The sequence below is a fragment of the Cygnus olor genome, chromosome 22 (assembly GCF_009769625.2).
Source record: "Cygnus olor isolate bCygOlo1 chromosome 22, bCygOlo1.pri.v2, whole genome shotgun sequence".
Taxonomy (NCBI): Eukaryota; Metazoa; Chordata; class Aves; order Anseriformes; family Anatidae; genus Cygnus; species Cygnus olor.
The window spans coordinates 577,837-594,685 of NC_049190.1; positions in this window are offsets into that span (position 1 = coordinate 577,837).

Sequence of the window (16,849 nt, forward strand, 5' to 3'; positions counted from 1 at the left end):
TCTGAACAGAAGCAGGACAATGATGCTGTGTTTTTAATACTTCATGTCCTATTTATGCCACGATTTCTTCCTTTCCTTTATTACAATTGCAGATGTGTCATAAAGCAGAGAGCAACAAAGAAATGAGAGGAAGTAAAAAATGTTTCAAAAACTAAGGAACTAAATGCAGGTTTACAGATTTTCTTAAAACTCGGTCTCTCTGGCTACAAAATGGACGTTGCTGTTCAGAAGCAACTTTCATCTGGCCATAGAATGGAAAAGCAGCGCTAGGATTGTTAATTTCAATTGATTTTTTGATAAGGTTTCATATCTGAGAAGTGACATCTGCTGAGATCACCGATCAGTGTCTGAATTCTCCTAAACGTAATTAGATCTGAGAGAGGATAGAGGAGTTGGTGTGGTGGCCTTTAGGGAGGAAATGGTCTTTGAAAAGAATTATGTTAATCAGACTAGCCTTCTCCCCGCATCTGTTCTGCTGTTATTCTGGGTAAAATTAATAGGTCTAAGGAAAGATCTGATCATAATGACAATCTGGTCTTCACAGCAGGAGATTTTATAAAGGAGTTGAACTGTGGCTCATTGAAAACACTTAAAGTAATTAGTTACAGGGCTACTCACTTTCTTTCCTTTTTAATAATAATAATGGTTATTAATGTTTACAAATTACAGCGACTCACTGGAAATGAAAGGACGGCTGGAACAGTTACCCAGGGAAAGCAGGCGCTTCCTCCCAACTCTCAGTAACTTGGCATCCATGCTCCCTTGGAGACAGATTTTCTCTCACCCAGCTCAAGTAGCCACTGGAAACAACCTCTCCTCGCAAGACTACAGACACGTTGAGACCGAGCACTTGTAGATATAAATCAGTTCATAATTATAAATCTAATTATTCAGATTTAAAAGAATAAAGGAGAATATGTTTGCCTGAAGCCTTTGAGTACTTAAAATACACTGCCACAGAAAGGGCTCTCAGTAGCTTGAAAGGAGACCCCCAGAGGTGATCAGACAGCGAGGCACCTCCAACGCACTCTGTTTCCACAAGCACCTGCTGCACCCCTGGCACAGGGCTCACAGCATCTGGCCCTCATCAGCCCTGGGGTCTGTGGGTTGCTTCTGACGGCAACACCGAAGGTAACAATGCTGAGGTTACTGGGAGATCTCTGCCACCCGCACCTCCCCTGGAAATGTTTCAGGGATTTCAGGGTCTAAAGGTGGGGTCTGACCGCTGAGATGGGGCACTGGTGCAGTCACTGCGCACCAGGGCACAGAGACAGCCGCCACATCTCGCAGAAAAGCAGAGCCTCGCCTGTAAAATGCCTAGGAAAGGCAAAGGGAGAACCACTCAATTTATAAATATGTAGAAGAAGCTCAAATCAACCTGAACTTTAGGAAAGAAGAGAAAAGATAATTAAAATATAAATAGACATGTTTGTTTCAAAGATTTATGGCAAGCGCTTGACTCAGTCTGAAGATTAATCAGGGAAGTATAATTATGTCTTTGCACAAAAAAAATTATTAAAACTCCTCCCCACCCCAAGCATTCACACAGAAGTGGAGATGGGAGGCAGGCGATGTTCCTGCAGTCACCAAATTGCACGTGAGGCTCATTTCTGAGCTCTGGCTCCAATCCGGGCACCCCACGTGTCCACTTCTCCTGTATACAAAGACAACGACACCACACCGGCTGTGCCAGGAAAGCGGAGGGGGACGGGTATGCTGCTGAAGGAGGACCAGGGGTCCCCCATGAGGATCCTCCAATTGTCGTATTAGCTTGGCACTACGGCAAAAACACAAATAACTGACTTGTGCCTGAAAGCATTTCATCTGACCTTCCCCTCCTCTTGGGGTTCCTTGGTCTGCCTCTCTCGAATGAAGGAACCAGCTCCTCTTAGAGGGTTGCACGGTGCCAAGCACCTGCCTGGGGATCTGCAGTAGCTGTCGGGGGCAGCACACAGTAAATATTCATATCTTTTAAGGCTGCTAATATTCCCACCAAAGTGTGTAGCGGCAACAGAGTGCATGAAGGATGCTTGACTAAATGTTTAATTTAATTTTAATGAGACCTTTAAGGTATGTTAATTCATTTCCAAATAGTTGGGCAATACAAAAGTGACAATAGCTGCAGTTTGGAGCTGTTTTGCCCTAACCCGGAGAGAGGTGCTGGAGGAGGGCAGTCCTGCAGCTGCGGTGCACAGCACGGGGGGCCCAGGCCGTCCTCCAGCCTCCCCCCAGTGCTGCACCAACCCCTCCGTGCTGTCCTCTGCTTGCACATCTGGCTCCTCTCCCTGCTTTTTCCTCTGATCAGGGATATTTCCGAGCACCTGGCGGATGCTTCTGCTTCCCAGTGCTCTCGGTGGCTCATGGAGAAGCGGGGAGCAGCCGGGGTGTCACAGCACGTTTCCTCGCTCACAAGCCCCACGTCCCCGGCGACACCACTGTCACGTCAGGCAGAACGCACCGAGAGCCTGGCGTGGCAACAGCAGCTGCACCGGCAGCGGTAACCGTCTCTCCGATGACAAGGGGGAAAAACTCATCTCGACTTGTTTTCACTGGGGACTCGGTGGAGAAAATCAGTAGAGAAGGGCTCGGGGGGCATTTGGAAGGCTGCACTGTGCTCGAGGGGCTGCGACTAACAGCTCACTGCTAAGTAATAAAATAACAACAGCTTTTCCCAAAAGGAAGAAGGTAAAGCCCAGCAATGAAACCAGCAACCTCCTTGCACAAACACAGAAATCTTGGTTTGCTTTTAGACACTCCTTGCCAGCCCCGTGCTCCTGTACTTCACACTTTGTCTAACAGGGATTCTCCTCTCCAGCACACAACCCCAGGGGCGCAGCGGAGCCTCCTGCTCTTTGTGCCACGGGGTGGAGCCGGGAGCAGGGACAGGACAGGGTGCAGGGACCACCACCCCTCGCCCTGCTGTGGCACAGATATGTGGCACGGGCATTCACTGATGTGCTGAGGGGGAATGCTTGGTCCTGCAGAGCTTTCGGTGCTGTGTATATAGTGTGTTTTGCCAGCACTTAAATCATCCCAGGAATGGACAAAGACTTTCTGTTTCTTTTTAATTAACCTCTTTCTATTCCCAAGAGAAAAAAATCCTTTTATCCTTGTATGTTTGACACCGTCCTAGTTTCACCGTTTGCTTAAAATTGTTTGGATGCATCCCAATAAAGGGAATATTATAGCTGAAGCTGGTAGCACTGCCTAATGTCAAAGCAGCTCATCCCTTCCCATTACAAACCCATTTTCAATCACTTACAATATTGCCAAACTAACTGTCTGAGCTGAAATGTTACACAGGAGGGCTAAGTTCAGCTTAAGAAAAGCACTCAAATTTGCGGAGTGCTAGATTTTGCAACATTTCTGTTGCACAGGGATATGGCAATATATGTTTATAGTACAGTGCATATATTTAAAATCATTTTTTTTCCTCCTGTGTGTGCAGTCTGAAGCTTGAGACAGCAGCACAGGGAGGATTTTAACTCAAACGCAGATCATTGCAGTTCAGTAGCATGGCTGTCTCTCTCGCTGTTTGTTTATACACCATTCTGCACTTGTAAAGCCTCTGAACGCTGCTGCACCGTAAATAATGCCTGACGAGAAGTGCCTTGCCACAGCCAAACCACATGAAACTAAGGGAGATGAGCCAGCTCTTCACTATGCTTGCTTGCTATGAGCCCATCCTTTGCCCTGAGGTGGGGTTCAGAGGGCAAAGCCAGGGAGCAGTGACTGCTCTCAGCCCCCTCAGCCAGAAACTCAAGTGTCCTGCTCTTCCCCACTGCCAGATGCCACTCAAGCCATTTCAAAGAGGTTTGGTCCAGCCCTACAAGGGACAGGCCGTGTGATACTGCACGAGGCGATTTTTCCCCCACACCTCTGCACCACATCGCCTATGGTAGCTGCAAAGCCCCGAGGATGACGTTTTCTCTTACCAAACCCGAGTCCAGTGTAGCAGCACAGAGATCTACTTGGGACACTAGCTACCATAATACAAAATAATAAATAATCAACGGCGGCTAGGCACCTTTGCCATTAATTAAAAAAATACAATACCCTGAAATCGATACGACATCCAAACAACATTACTCCTGCCCTCCCACATACAGAGCAGCTGTCAGCAGACATCCTAAATCAGCTGTCCTCCCCAGACACCCCCGTGCTGCTGGGCCCCCCCAGCCCGGCCGGGAGGGCTGGAGCCTCCACATTTCATCCTCTCGCGGCGTAATTCAGCCAGCAGAGCCTCGCGGCACTGTGGACTCGCATTAGAGTAACTTTGTAGGCAAGATGTTAACAGCGGGGGCAGGTGGGGTCAGGGAAGCGGAGCGGTTCACGCGTTGCCATGGCATTTGTTGGATTAGACACCAAACACGGAGCTGCAGGTAAATGAGCTGACCCCGGCGAGCCCCGCAGCACCCGCCCTGGCACAGGGATGCGGCGGAAAGCTCTCGTGGGCAGCCTCTGCGTGGCTGTCTGTCTGTCTGTCTGTCCTTCCCCTGCCTTAAACCTCCGCTCCTTGTGGTGCTGGGAGGTGAGGCATCAGCCTGCAGCAGTGCCCAGGCAGTGGCCCTGATTGCTCGCTTTGCTTCCTGCCCACACAGAACGGAGCCCCTGCCTTGGCCTCACCACCCCGTTTCCACTGAATTCCCCGTGGGGTGGACGGTAGCACCCTCGCTACCCAGCCCCCCAGCCTGCTCTGTTCAAAGCTCACCACGTGAAGCTTCTCCTCGCTCCTCCGCACCCATCCACTGGGCCAGTCCTTTCCCTGTCCACACTGTGACGGCTAAAGGACAACCCTCACCATGCAATGCACCTGGTGTGGGTTCAGCTTGGGGCTCCTCTTTGGCCCTTGTCATCCAAAGCCCCATCATCTCCTCCGCATGCCCCCACACACACGCGGGGCAGCCAGCATGCTGTCCGTGCTGACCCCCAGCCCCGACCCCACTTTCAGGACGCCGCTCGGGTGGACAGTCCGGCCCCGTTTGGAAAGCAGCCCTTTTGTCTGCTCTCCTCCCTTTTCTTGTAGCCTCTGCAGAGTCTCCAAGGACATTTCAAGGCATAATTATAGTGCTAAATATTATTGCCAGAGCTTGTCTGACCGTCTCATAATCCTGTGGGTGCTGCTCAGTGAAGCTTCTCCGTAACCCCATTACAGCTCAAGGCTCTCGGGATGGCTGGGGCGGAGGGGGAGGAGGTGGGACAGAAATGTAGCACCACCGGCCTCACATCCCTCCCCAGGAAAGGATCAAGTGGCTGGCCCAAGGAAAGAGATTGATTTGTGTGGAACTTTGTGTGTCAAACCATGTGTGACGAGCACAAAGATTTGTTTGACATCTCTTTCCCAGCAAGGTCAAGTTGTGTTTTGTGGCTGCTGACTCAGGCAGCCAGGGTGCTGCCAGCCTCCCCCCTGCCTCCTGGGAGGGCAAACGCCAGCCTAACACGCTCACCACCACACCAAGGGGGACGTTGCTGACCACGGGGATGAAATCTCACTCCCTGACGTCTCTGGCTGCCCGGTTCCATGCTAGCTGCATCCCACCATCTGCAGCAACAGCACGCAATGTGCCTGCTTCAGCCAATGCACTTCTGTTTGCCAGACCAGTAAGTGTTTCCCCCACCTCCTCCTCCATCATTTATTCATGCAGCAGCATTTGCTCAGAGTTGGGAAAGTTTTCTGCATGGACCCCTCCAGAATAAAACACCAGAGAGCCATTTGCCAACTGGAGACATAAAAGGAGGAAATATCATGCAAGTAGCAAACATTTTTACAGCCTCAGAGTTGCTCCCTCTGAGTGCTTCCCTTCACTGAGACATCTCCCAGCCATGGACCGAGCAGCACGCTTGCCCAAATGGGTTTCTTATTTACCTTTGGGTTCAAGGTCCCCGTGGGAGTCCTCCATCACAAGGCAGTGGGGACTCGTCTCACATGCCGGCTGGAAGGGGCCCTGCTCTTAACATTATTTACTTTTTATAGACAAAGCTGTGACCCTGGATTATTTATTTATTTTTTTTAAAGCTTATCCATCACGTACTTCTCACCTATCCTGCTAGTAATCAAGCCAAGAGGAGAACAGTCTGTTGGGATGGAGGCAGAATTTATTCTGCAGCCTCAGTGCTGAAGATGAAGTGACAGGCTGGTGGTGGGAGATCCCAGCCTGTTCCTGCCCACAGAGGCCAGGAGGGGCTGCAGCCTGCAGAGCTTCTCTCCACGGCTGGGTGCCCGCTTGGCCTCGTGCCTGCAGCTGCTGGGTGCACACTGGCCCCAAGGGGCGCACGGCATGGGACTCAGCTGGGACTTCTCAGTGGCACCAAATGCCCCATCCTCTGGTGACTGCAAAGAGGACTTGGGGAGAAGCAAGCACTGAAGCCATCTCCCCTGTGCACAGCAAGCCCAGGGGCATTTTCATCATTTTTCATAGCCTTTATGCTTTCTGCATTTCCCTATTCAGCGTTCACAGAGCAAGACCAATGTGAGAAGATGCATGCACCCCCTCTGCAAAATTCAAGAGACGAGCAAACAGAAAGCAAGAAACACTGGATTCCTCCCCGTCCCTGGAATCAAAAAGAACATACCATCATCGTGTACCAAGCTAAACCAGAGAGTCTTAAGTACATCAAGTGTTTTATTTAGTGTATCTGGAGAGAGAACAACTAAAATAACTGAGTTCAGGGATAAGGCCAAGATTCCTGTGGATTCAGAGAGCTGAAACTATCAATACAAGAGCTCAGAGTGATTTTCATGAATCAGACTAGCAATGTCAGATCCTCTCCTCTCAGTTGGAAAGAGAGGACTGAGAAAGCTTTTTTCCCTTTTTTCTTTTTTTTTTTCCCCCCCAAATGACTCTCCATTTCCGAAAGAGCCTGCATTGCCCCCAGGCTCTCAGCTGTCATGCTGAGCCCACTCCACCTGGTGCTGGCAGGATGGCGGGGGGCACCAGATGCCCTCCCCACTGCAGTCCCCGTTGCTGTGGGGTCAAGGGCTGCCTGTGGTCAAACATCTGTGCACAATGACCAGCCTGCATGCTGAACCCAGGTGCATACCTAGAAGAATGGCAATTTCCACCCAGTCTCAGATCCACGCATGGCCATGGACACAGGACGGCAAGCAGAGGTGCACGCACACCCCCACGTCCTGCCAGCAGTCAACTGTGTGCTTGTGGTTACACTGCTTGTGGCTGAGAGAAGCCATAACCTTGTTTTAGCACAGCATTAAGTTTCAGACGTACTAATCTGTCATTGTCTTTTCTGCTTTGATCTCTGAGCAAACCTCAGAGCCATTATGTCTTTGCAAGGGAGGGAGCAGAAACACTCTAGGCTACCGAGGTAAATTTTTGCTATGTTGAGCTTTTCCTTCTCCGTAAGGATGTTGGAAAACAAAGTTAGATATAAAATACCCTAAATTATTTGAAGAATAAAAAGGCCTCCATGCATGCCAGGCAGGCATTAGGGGTGTGGGGGGAAGAAGTAGCTAAAAAGCTACTGCTGAGCATATTAAAGAATGGCATTATCAAGTGGAACAGACAAGACTTGTATATAATTCGTAAGTAGTGTTTGCTGCTTCTCCAAACAACTCATAGATCACTAGGACAAGAGCTCCTAGGAAGAGCAAAGAGAAAAGAGAGAGGAACGCGTGATAGCATCAGAAGGGACGTGCCTGGTGCTGAGAAACAGAAAAAGACTTATCAAAGCCTGGGATCTAGATGCAGCTCGGTGATGCTTGCTGACTTCTGGAATAAGTGTGCAGACCCCGAGGACCAGTGTGGCAGGAGGAAGCACCAGTCCTGCAGGGCAGTGGCAGCTCGGCAGGGACCACCAGATCTTTCCCCCGGCTCCGTGGGACACAGCTGGTGGTGGAGAGCTGAGACGAGGCTTTTGCATGCTTGTCTTGGACATAAACAAACAAATCTCGATTGAAGCATTGTTTCAGCAGTTTCTATCCCCCCAAACACGGTTGTAGGTTCCAGTTCAGGAATGGGGTTGCAACAGCCAGCAAGCCAGGCTGATGAAGCTGCACTTATGTGAAGCATAAAAGGGATTAAAATTTATTAATACCCTACAAATTAAGCACTAACGATAGCAACGGAGTTTAAATGAGAACCTGAGATATGAATTGCCACATTCGCCCAGGCCTTTTAGCTTTCTCCCACCTAGCAGCATTGTTGTCACTGTTCCAAGCCAGCACTTTTTAATATGCGATGACAGCAGCAGCGCTGACCCCAGACAATGAATAGGGCCTAATAGTTAAGCATTAATCTGCCAAAAGAATGACCTTCAACCACTAAAGAAGAGATGTTTTTAAAAACTCATAAGTGTGAGGAAGGTTCATTTGCTTTCTCATTTAGCATATTAAAAGGGTATTATTGCTACAAACAAGAAATCTAAATGAGCCCCCAGTTGAAGCTTTGGATAACACTTCAGATTAAAGGTGCAGGGCAATGATTAACATGCAGTGTATAAACCATTTATCGTTCATAAACAAGGCAAGACACATTTTCTCTTATCACAAGTGACGGAAGGTCCATAGCGAAGCTGCACAGAGACAAAGGAGTAATACAAAGAGGTGGACAGCACGGGGGAAAACGCATGGATCTGTCGGGCTGTGGTGGCCACCAGCCCCAGCAGAACGCAGATCTCAGCAGGAGGTGGTGGATCTCCGCACGGCCTCTCCCGTGCAGAAACCCCAGGTAGAGCAGAGCACTCTGAGAGCAGCTCCAAGGCCAGCTGCCTCCCTGCAGGGCTGCAGTACAGCAGACCACTGCTCCACCACCGTCAGGTTGGCTGTTTTTTGCTGAACAGCTTTATTTATATAGTTGGTTCTCAGTGACTGAGTGCACCAACAGCTCATTTTAATTAATTAGACTGCAGGAGGCAGGTTGTAGCGTGAGAGTTCGAGCCCAGATACTGCACACTGTCTGCAAGAATGGAGGGACACAGTCCAGCTTCCTTGAGAACTTCCAGGTGCAGGAGGTGCACCCTGCCAGCGTGGCTGGGACCAGCCCAGGACACCGGGACAAGCTGGAGTCCTCAGCTGCCGCTTCCCCAAAACCCTGGCTGAGGCAAAAGACCTGAAAGCTCTTACCAGACAGGCAGGGGTGCTATGGGCTGCCCCAAGGGAACCTCCTGTCCCACCTGAACAGGGTCCAACCCCTCAGCTGCTAGTCACCAGCCCTGGAGCCGGCAGAGAGCAGGGACGACCAGCCACACCATTTGCTCCGATGTGGCAGGAGCTGCCCTGGTCCCACTGCCCCAGCCCCACGGCAGGGATCTGCAGTGAGCGGCTCCCGAGGGAGCTGCTCGCAGCCACTGCAGCTCAGAGCACACTGGAGGCCTGATCCGCATATGCCAGCAGTCCTGAAAGGCTGCCTTGCTCCTTCTACCTTTATCGGGGTTCTCTCTTCTCCTTGTGAATTTGAAAAACCCTCTTAGCCAGAAAGCCCGAGTTGTGTTACTTTCATATCTCACCTTCTAAATAGATTTGTCAGCCATGCTGTAGCTATGACAGCTCCCGACTCCTGCTCCCTGGATTTTGGAAAACATAAAAACAGCTAAGGGCAAAAACTCACAAGTCAACTTAGAGCTGTGAATCCCTCCCCCACGCTATTTTTGTGACAGAGAAGGGAGAAAAGGAGATGGAAAAGGTCTTGCTAATACAACCTAGGAGAGAAACGAGATCGTTATTATCTGTGGGTTTTAGATTAATGTTTTCAGACTTCCTGTGCTTCCTTAAGTACATCTGATTAAAGGTTACCACACAGAGAGAGGCAAGGTCCTCTCAGAGATGGCTGTCCCCATCCTGAACGATCCAGACCTGCGCTGCCCTGAAACGCACTGGCTCCATTCCTTCCTTCCCCATTTGAATGCAAGGATGCTATGGGAAGTGGAGCTTTGGAAAGCTCCTACGACTGAGAAATCAGTCACTTTAATTACTGTCTTACACTGTATTTATCTCAATGAAAGGTCCCTTGCTCCTTTGTCACTGACTGGCAGGGTTAGCAAAAAGAACTGGGGATGATCTATATGTTTATTTATTTCCACAGCCCCACCACAGGAAACAGAGCCTCCCCCGAGCTTTTACTGTGGCTCACAAGGTTACAAATTCTACTCATCCCTGACAGATGGAGGATGCAAGGAGTGAAAGCAAAGCAAAAGGGCTCTCTGGTTCCCACTCTCCAAGATGGTACAGGTTTCCTGCCTGGCCTTTAGCTCAGTATTCCTGGGTCACAGGCAAGATCCAAAGAGATGGCTGGAGGGAAATCCCCTTTCTTGTATTAAAACTGGACTTAACTGAACAGAAAAGATGCAAAACAATCCCCTTGTTCCTAAACCAGCCCACTAAATCTCTCTGAAGTTATTTTCTTCCGTTCTGTATTTTCCAGCTGGAAGGAAAGGTATCATTTAGCTCCAGTCCATGTGAATTTGCCGTATCACTGCCCTATTTTTGTCACCACTTAGGTGGTGTCTGGTGTGGGGCTCATGAAAGAGGGCGGAAGATGATGCACAGCCCTTCACCTGGGGGCTTGACTGTACCCGCTGCACCCAGCCACCTCTGCTACGGCCACCTCATTTGGAGCCAGCTCTACTGGTTGTCACTGGGGTTGACCCCCATGGTCCTAGGCTCTGCTCTGCTGGGGCACCTCTTCCTCCAGGGTGCTCACACCATCGATTCAGACACTACCTGGGAATGCCACAGCTGGTCTGGTTTCAGACCAGTTGCACAAGAAGAGCAAGAGCCCCTGAAATGGCCCTGGGATGGTCTAGGAGCCCAGCCAGGACAGACTGGGAGGCGGTGGATCAGACACTGGGATGAGTGCTGGTCTCCCGTTGCAGGGGAGTGAGCAAGGAAGAGCTGTGTGCACAGAAAGCAGCGAGGAGCAGCAGAGGGCAGGGAGGGCAGCGTGGCTCTTTCTCAGTCCCCGGAGTGCGGCTGTCTGTGGCAGCCCCAGCAGCCAAGAAGCACTTTCTGCTGTGACAGGGTTTTTTCTGTGATTGACCCCAATTACAGAAGTCAGACCACATGGGCTGAGTGTGTCACTCACGTCAGCCCAGCAGCTGCTCAGCGCCTGAAAACTCAGCTACCCAAATACATATGAAATGAAGGGCACTGCCAGCAGCGGGAGCTGGGCAAGCGCTGGCAGGGAACGGGCTCTGCCTGGCCGTGGGCACCAGCTGTGGCGCAGCAACTCCAACAGAGCCCAGTGCCCAGACCTGCCTGCACCCCGCTGCCACATGGACCTGCAGCCCTCCCCACCCATGCCCGCCAGGCTCCGGGACCCACCAAGCAGGGCAGGTGGGGACACCTATTTGTTTGAACCTTTTCCATTAACTTAACACAGTTCAATTATTTTCACCATGACATCGCAAAAGCAGAACATCAGAAGCGTAGAAAGGCAATGTTCATGGCAATTAAGGACCCCATGGCCCGTCAGACCTGGCTGCCTGCCTCCAAGCACAGCCCAGCTCGCTCCATGCAGTGCAAGGGAGCTCAGAAACCATCACATGAGCCCCGTGGGCTGGAACCGGGGAGCACCGTGCCTGCAGCCCACCTGCAGCTGCTTTGGTGCAACTCACAGCTGGCAGCACGTCTGTGCTCTTTGCAAATGCAGAGTGGTGGAAAAAGTAGAAGTTTTTGTTTTGTTTTCAAATCATCAGTGCAGCTGAGTCATTTAGGAGCGTGGGTTATGCAAGACATTGGTAGGTGCATTCCCCAGAGGCCTTGCTTATAAACACAGAAGGGTTGTTTGTATGCAAAGAGTCTCTAGACCACCACGAAAAGTCATCCAGAACATGCATCTCCAAACAAATGCATTAAATAACTGCCTGCCCAGACAATATTTATCAACAGTTCTAAACCAACTGTTCTACATTGTACCATAATATCATACCATGCCAAACGCAGTGTACTCACAAGCAAATTAATCTGTTTCTCCTAACATTTAAGTGCAACAACAAATCAGTCTGTGTAGCAAATTGCTTTATAAACATTTGGGGATAAATACACTTTCTCAGCTTCAATTCTAGTGTGTTTCAGAGCAGCAACCTACCCTTTGATGGGCAAAGAGCAAATGATAAATCCTGGAGACTCAAATACAACCTGCATGACCAACTCTTGAAACGCTGTAGGAGCTATCTGCGTGCTCAGCTGGAGCACAAGCTCCTGGACATTAGGAGATGGACAAAAAAAAAAAATCCAACCAACCAACCAACCAACACAACAAATCTATATTGAACACCTTTTTTGTTTTAATTCTGCAGGCCTCAAGCTTCTAAACAAGGTCAACAACAAATGGTATCAGGGACTGCATGCACATGGACTGAAGGCACACTTTAAAGAACCATAAAAATAGTATTTCTGCTGTATAAGAGGAAAATAAAGACAAAGAGACTCACCCAAATTCACAGCAGAAGTCTCTGAAGAGCACCACATTGCACCAAGCTCTGAAAGCAAGCTCTGGTGAGTTGGGTTAGTCCATGACGAGAGGACTTAAGTAACCTCACCTGCCCCCAAGTAAGGCAGTCTCATTGCTCATTTGTCATCTGTTACCTTCAAGCAACTGGGGTCCTGCTGTCTTTCTTGTGGTGCTCATGGAATAACACAACCTAGACACCCTCATCTCTCTTCTTCTTTGTCCCTCTCACTTCTTCCCACTTTGTACTACCTTTTTTTTTTGTGTCACTTTACTTTATCTGCATTTTCTGTAAAGCAGAAATTATACTCTGCTAAAAGACGCTTTTTTATTATAATTTCATTCCACTGTTATTAGTACCTGATTTGATTTCATTTGTTCCATTTTACAGCTTGTCTCCTGCAATTGCCTGACTTTAGAAACAGTTTTATCTGAGCAGGTAAGGCAGATTATAAATAAATTTGGTATTGCACCTTGTATTTTAAGCAAATTTGAGACTTTCCTGATTAGGTGCCTTGCACAGGAGAACCTTGTTCAGTCAGATAATTGCAACCTCAATTCTTTATCCTCTTCTTTTGTTCTCGTCCCCCCTTGGCAAAGCTGCAATCTTGCACGAGAACATTAGCAGACAAAACCCGTTGAAAATAACTCTCCAGAAAAAATCTAATTTACTTTTTAATCTGGTTCGGAAATTTGCCAGCAAAACTTCTACAGACAAGCACAGCCTTTTATTACTACTTATCATACTAGCTGGATTTTCACTCCTGATTTGGATAATGTGACGGGGACTGCAGAGAGTGTGTGTGTGTGTGAAGAGATGAAGGGAGAAAGCTTTTGATATATTATTTATTTGATACAATCTTTCCTCGATAAGATCAGTAAGCAGAGGACAAAACTGTGACCTTATCCACTTCAACTGCTTATATTATGAAACAACAAGCAAATATATTTTCATTTCACTTATTTTGTAGGTCCTTTTTTATTTATTTTCACGTATATATATACACAGTTATGTACGTATATAATATTCCTGTTGGGAAGGAACTTATTGCACTTGTTTCCTCATGAAGACTGTCTGGACAAAGAGGATTTGATTGCGTTTGTGATTCAAGGGTTGTCTTGTCAGCAGAAGAAACGTGGCTGTGGCACTATGTAAGTAGCCGATACTGAAAACATTGCTTGCTGAGGCCATTACAGGGTTCGTTTAACGATGCAGTAATAAGCACCCACCACAAAGGCTGGGAATGTGTTCCATGCATCATCTTTCTGGACAAACCAGAGAGAAGGCAAGCATATGCTTGGATGCATGGTGCCCATAGTTTGCAGTTAAATCATTAGGCTGAAGTTCATAAGATCTGTAGCAATCCTGGCTCTGCCATAACATTTATTTTATAGAAGTAGACAAGTAGCATTAATGCCCTGTGCTCCTACTCCTGGTCTGTATGCCAAAGGCATCCTATTTTTCACCCTTTTTCCTTACAGCCTGATTGAATCAGTCATCACCGAGGGGCAGGGTCTGTTTCTCCTTGCCCACCCAGGGCTTTGCATGAGGGGCTGTGGCTTCTTGCCTGGTCTCAGGGCCTGGCTGTCACACCACACACCCTGTGCAACTCAGTCTGGCTTCTTTAATTAGGTGGATTCTCTGGTCGAACCTAGCTCAGATGCTGAAGTTTATGCATAAAGGTTTTTTTTTCTCTCTCGCTTTTCAGAACTATGCCTCCTGTGGGAAGTGTAAATATAGAAAGACGACAACATGTGCATTAATGCTCGTTAGAATGTCATCATTATATTCTGCAAAGTGTCTGCTGAAGGGATCCCTAAAGGACACTTAGAAATGAAGCAGCTGCTCCAGATCTGTTCCAGCTCACATCTCGAAGAAAATGACATTGAGATAAATACAACATTGTGAGCGTCTTCTGAGCAGAAGGGGAGAAACGAGAGGGAAAGATTTCCTTTAGTAACAAGCCCAAAGCAGGACTGCAGAGTACTCCAGACTTCCTTGCCCTTTGCCTTTTTGACATTAATTGGGTGCTGCAGTGTTTGTGGTGGTACTGACGGGCCTACCCGACCGGATGGTGCAAGGGGGATGCAGATTCCTGAGGCAGCTCTCATCCAGACACCGGTGTGCGAAGGTTGGTGGGAGCTCAGGCACCATGACCAGGCAGTTGCTGCTCTACAGCCAGGAAAGCTGAAGGGAGAGCTGCTCGAGCCCAGCATTGGCACATATGGCTGTCTTTATTTCAGCTTGAACCCATGTGAGAGAGGCTTCTCCTACAGTCCCTTCTTGTCTGTCACAAGGGAATCATGGTGTGCTCCTTGTCTTAAGAACATGGATAAGAACTCAGAAATATTAAAATGGTTTCTGTGAAATACATCTCTGACTTCATTATCTGTGGTCATAAGCTTTTCTTCTGCTGTCAAAACTAAGGAGACAATGGCATGAAGCAGAATATTAGTTGCAACAAAACATTGTGCTCTATTTCTTTCCAACCTTTTCAAGGTTTTGAAACTCTAGCCACAAAAGGCTCAAGCTTCACATATATGGAAACGCTGTAAGACAGAGCCTTTGGGGATTTCACATTCTTTGGAAAAAAATAAATTTAAAAGATAGCATACGCGTGACCAAACTCTCATATGTATTTTAAGCCAGATTGTCATCTGGTGTGAAACAGAACAATCTCACTGACTTCACTGGAATAAGCAGATTTTTGCAACAAAACCTTTGAAACTACAATACTTATAAATGAGCCCCAGATCCCCCAGATCATAGGATGGTACCATTTTGTACCCTGCACTTGTCTGTATGATGCCATGAGAAGGGAATTCAGAGAGAGCTCTGTTTGCACAATAATCTCCCCCTCACGCCTGTTTGCATTCACAGAGAAAGCCTTGAAATAAAAATGTACAGTCCCAAGGGCACTTACTGCAGAAAAGAGAAAGGTTAAGAACTGTGATTGACCATGAGAAGACCCAGAGTCTTACATTACCTAGAGACCTTGCTCGCTTTCTCTGTATTAATGCCCAGCAAATAAAGAAAACCACACATTGTCTTCAATTTCCCCATCTCCTAAGAACCCGTATCATGTCAAGTGTCATATTCACAAAGCAGAGTTTTTCTATTCAAAAATAATGAATAGATCATTTTCTTGGAGCAGATTTATTGAAGCTCACAGAGGGAGAGGCACCCCCTTTCACGGATAACAGAATAGTCTTTTTCACTGGTAGACACCCAAGAAAACAGGGAAGACAGGAAAGATCAAGTAACACGAGAAGCATTATCAGTTAACCATTAGGAACCATTTCTCATTCTGTGTTAGTATTGAAATGATGCTTCAGCATGCCATTAAAAGGGGAAGAATACATACTGCAGAAATGGGAAATAAAGAGACACGGTCCCCAAGACAACAGATGATCCTCCTGTCCTTTTTTCTAAAATGAACAACTAATGCTGATCCTGAATTTGTGGTCCTATTCCAATTGGTTGAATCGCCTCCAGATTTGTTTTCTCATCCATACAAAGAGAATACAGAATTCTTTGCTGCTTCTTCAAAATTGCTATGTGGAGTTTTTGGACATAGATTAAGCAGCCAATGTGTTTCCTGCCACAGGTGGCTGCATTTCAGTAATAGGTTCATTGTATTTCTATAGGAGTTGCATTTTATTTTCAATTTTTAATTGCAGAACATCAGTGTGAGATTGCCACATGATAGATATATTAAAATTGCAAAGTGCCCAGCAAAGTCATTCAGCTGAATGACAAACACATGAGTTCATTTCCATTATTATTTACCACTGAAGCCTGGAAACGACATTCTAAATCCTATAAAACTGTGTTCAGATTTACCCCTTTCTCATCTGCAAGCTCTTTTGCTGGCAGATCCTATTAGCAAAGTGCCTACTTTTGGGACATTTTTTTCCTCAAAATAAAATTATCCACAAGTCTCTGTCTTGCTAGCACCACCTACTTCAAGATGTAAGTAAATACATCACATACCCTATCTGCATTTGGTTTTATGGGTTCTAGCCCAATTATTTTTTTTTCTCCTTCTCTGCCAAAAAAAATTGCTTTGAAAATAACCTTCCATATTCTTATGCCACTGGCTGTCAATCTGCTTAGTAACTTGTACATCACTAAGTTGAATATAGTTTGTTTAAAAAGTGTCTCTCACTCAGGAAATTGCCCCTTGGCAGTCTTCAGACTTGACAGCTCTGTTCCAGCACTGAGGAACTGTAGGGTTTGCAGTCCTGCACTGGAACAAGCTCTCCCACCAAATGAAACCAGAGGAGCCAGCCCTCAGAAGGAGATGCAGATGCTGTGCTCCAGCCCCATGCCTGCTGCTGAAGGGCCCCAGAAGCCACGGATGCGGTCACATCCATGGCGTTTGCAGAGGGGGAACAGCAAAGGCTGCCAGGAGCAGGAGCAGCAACGGTGCCCAGCAGATGCT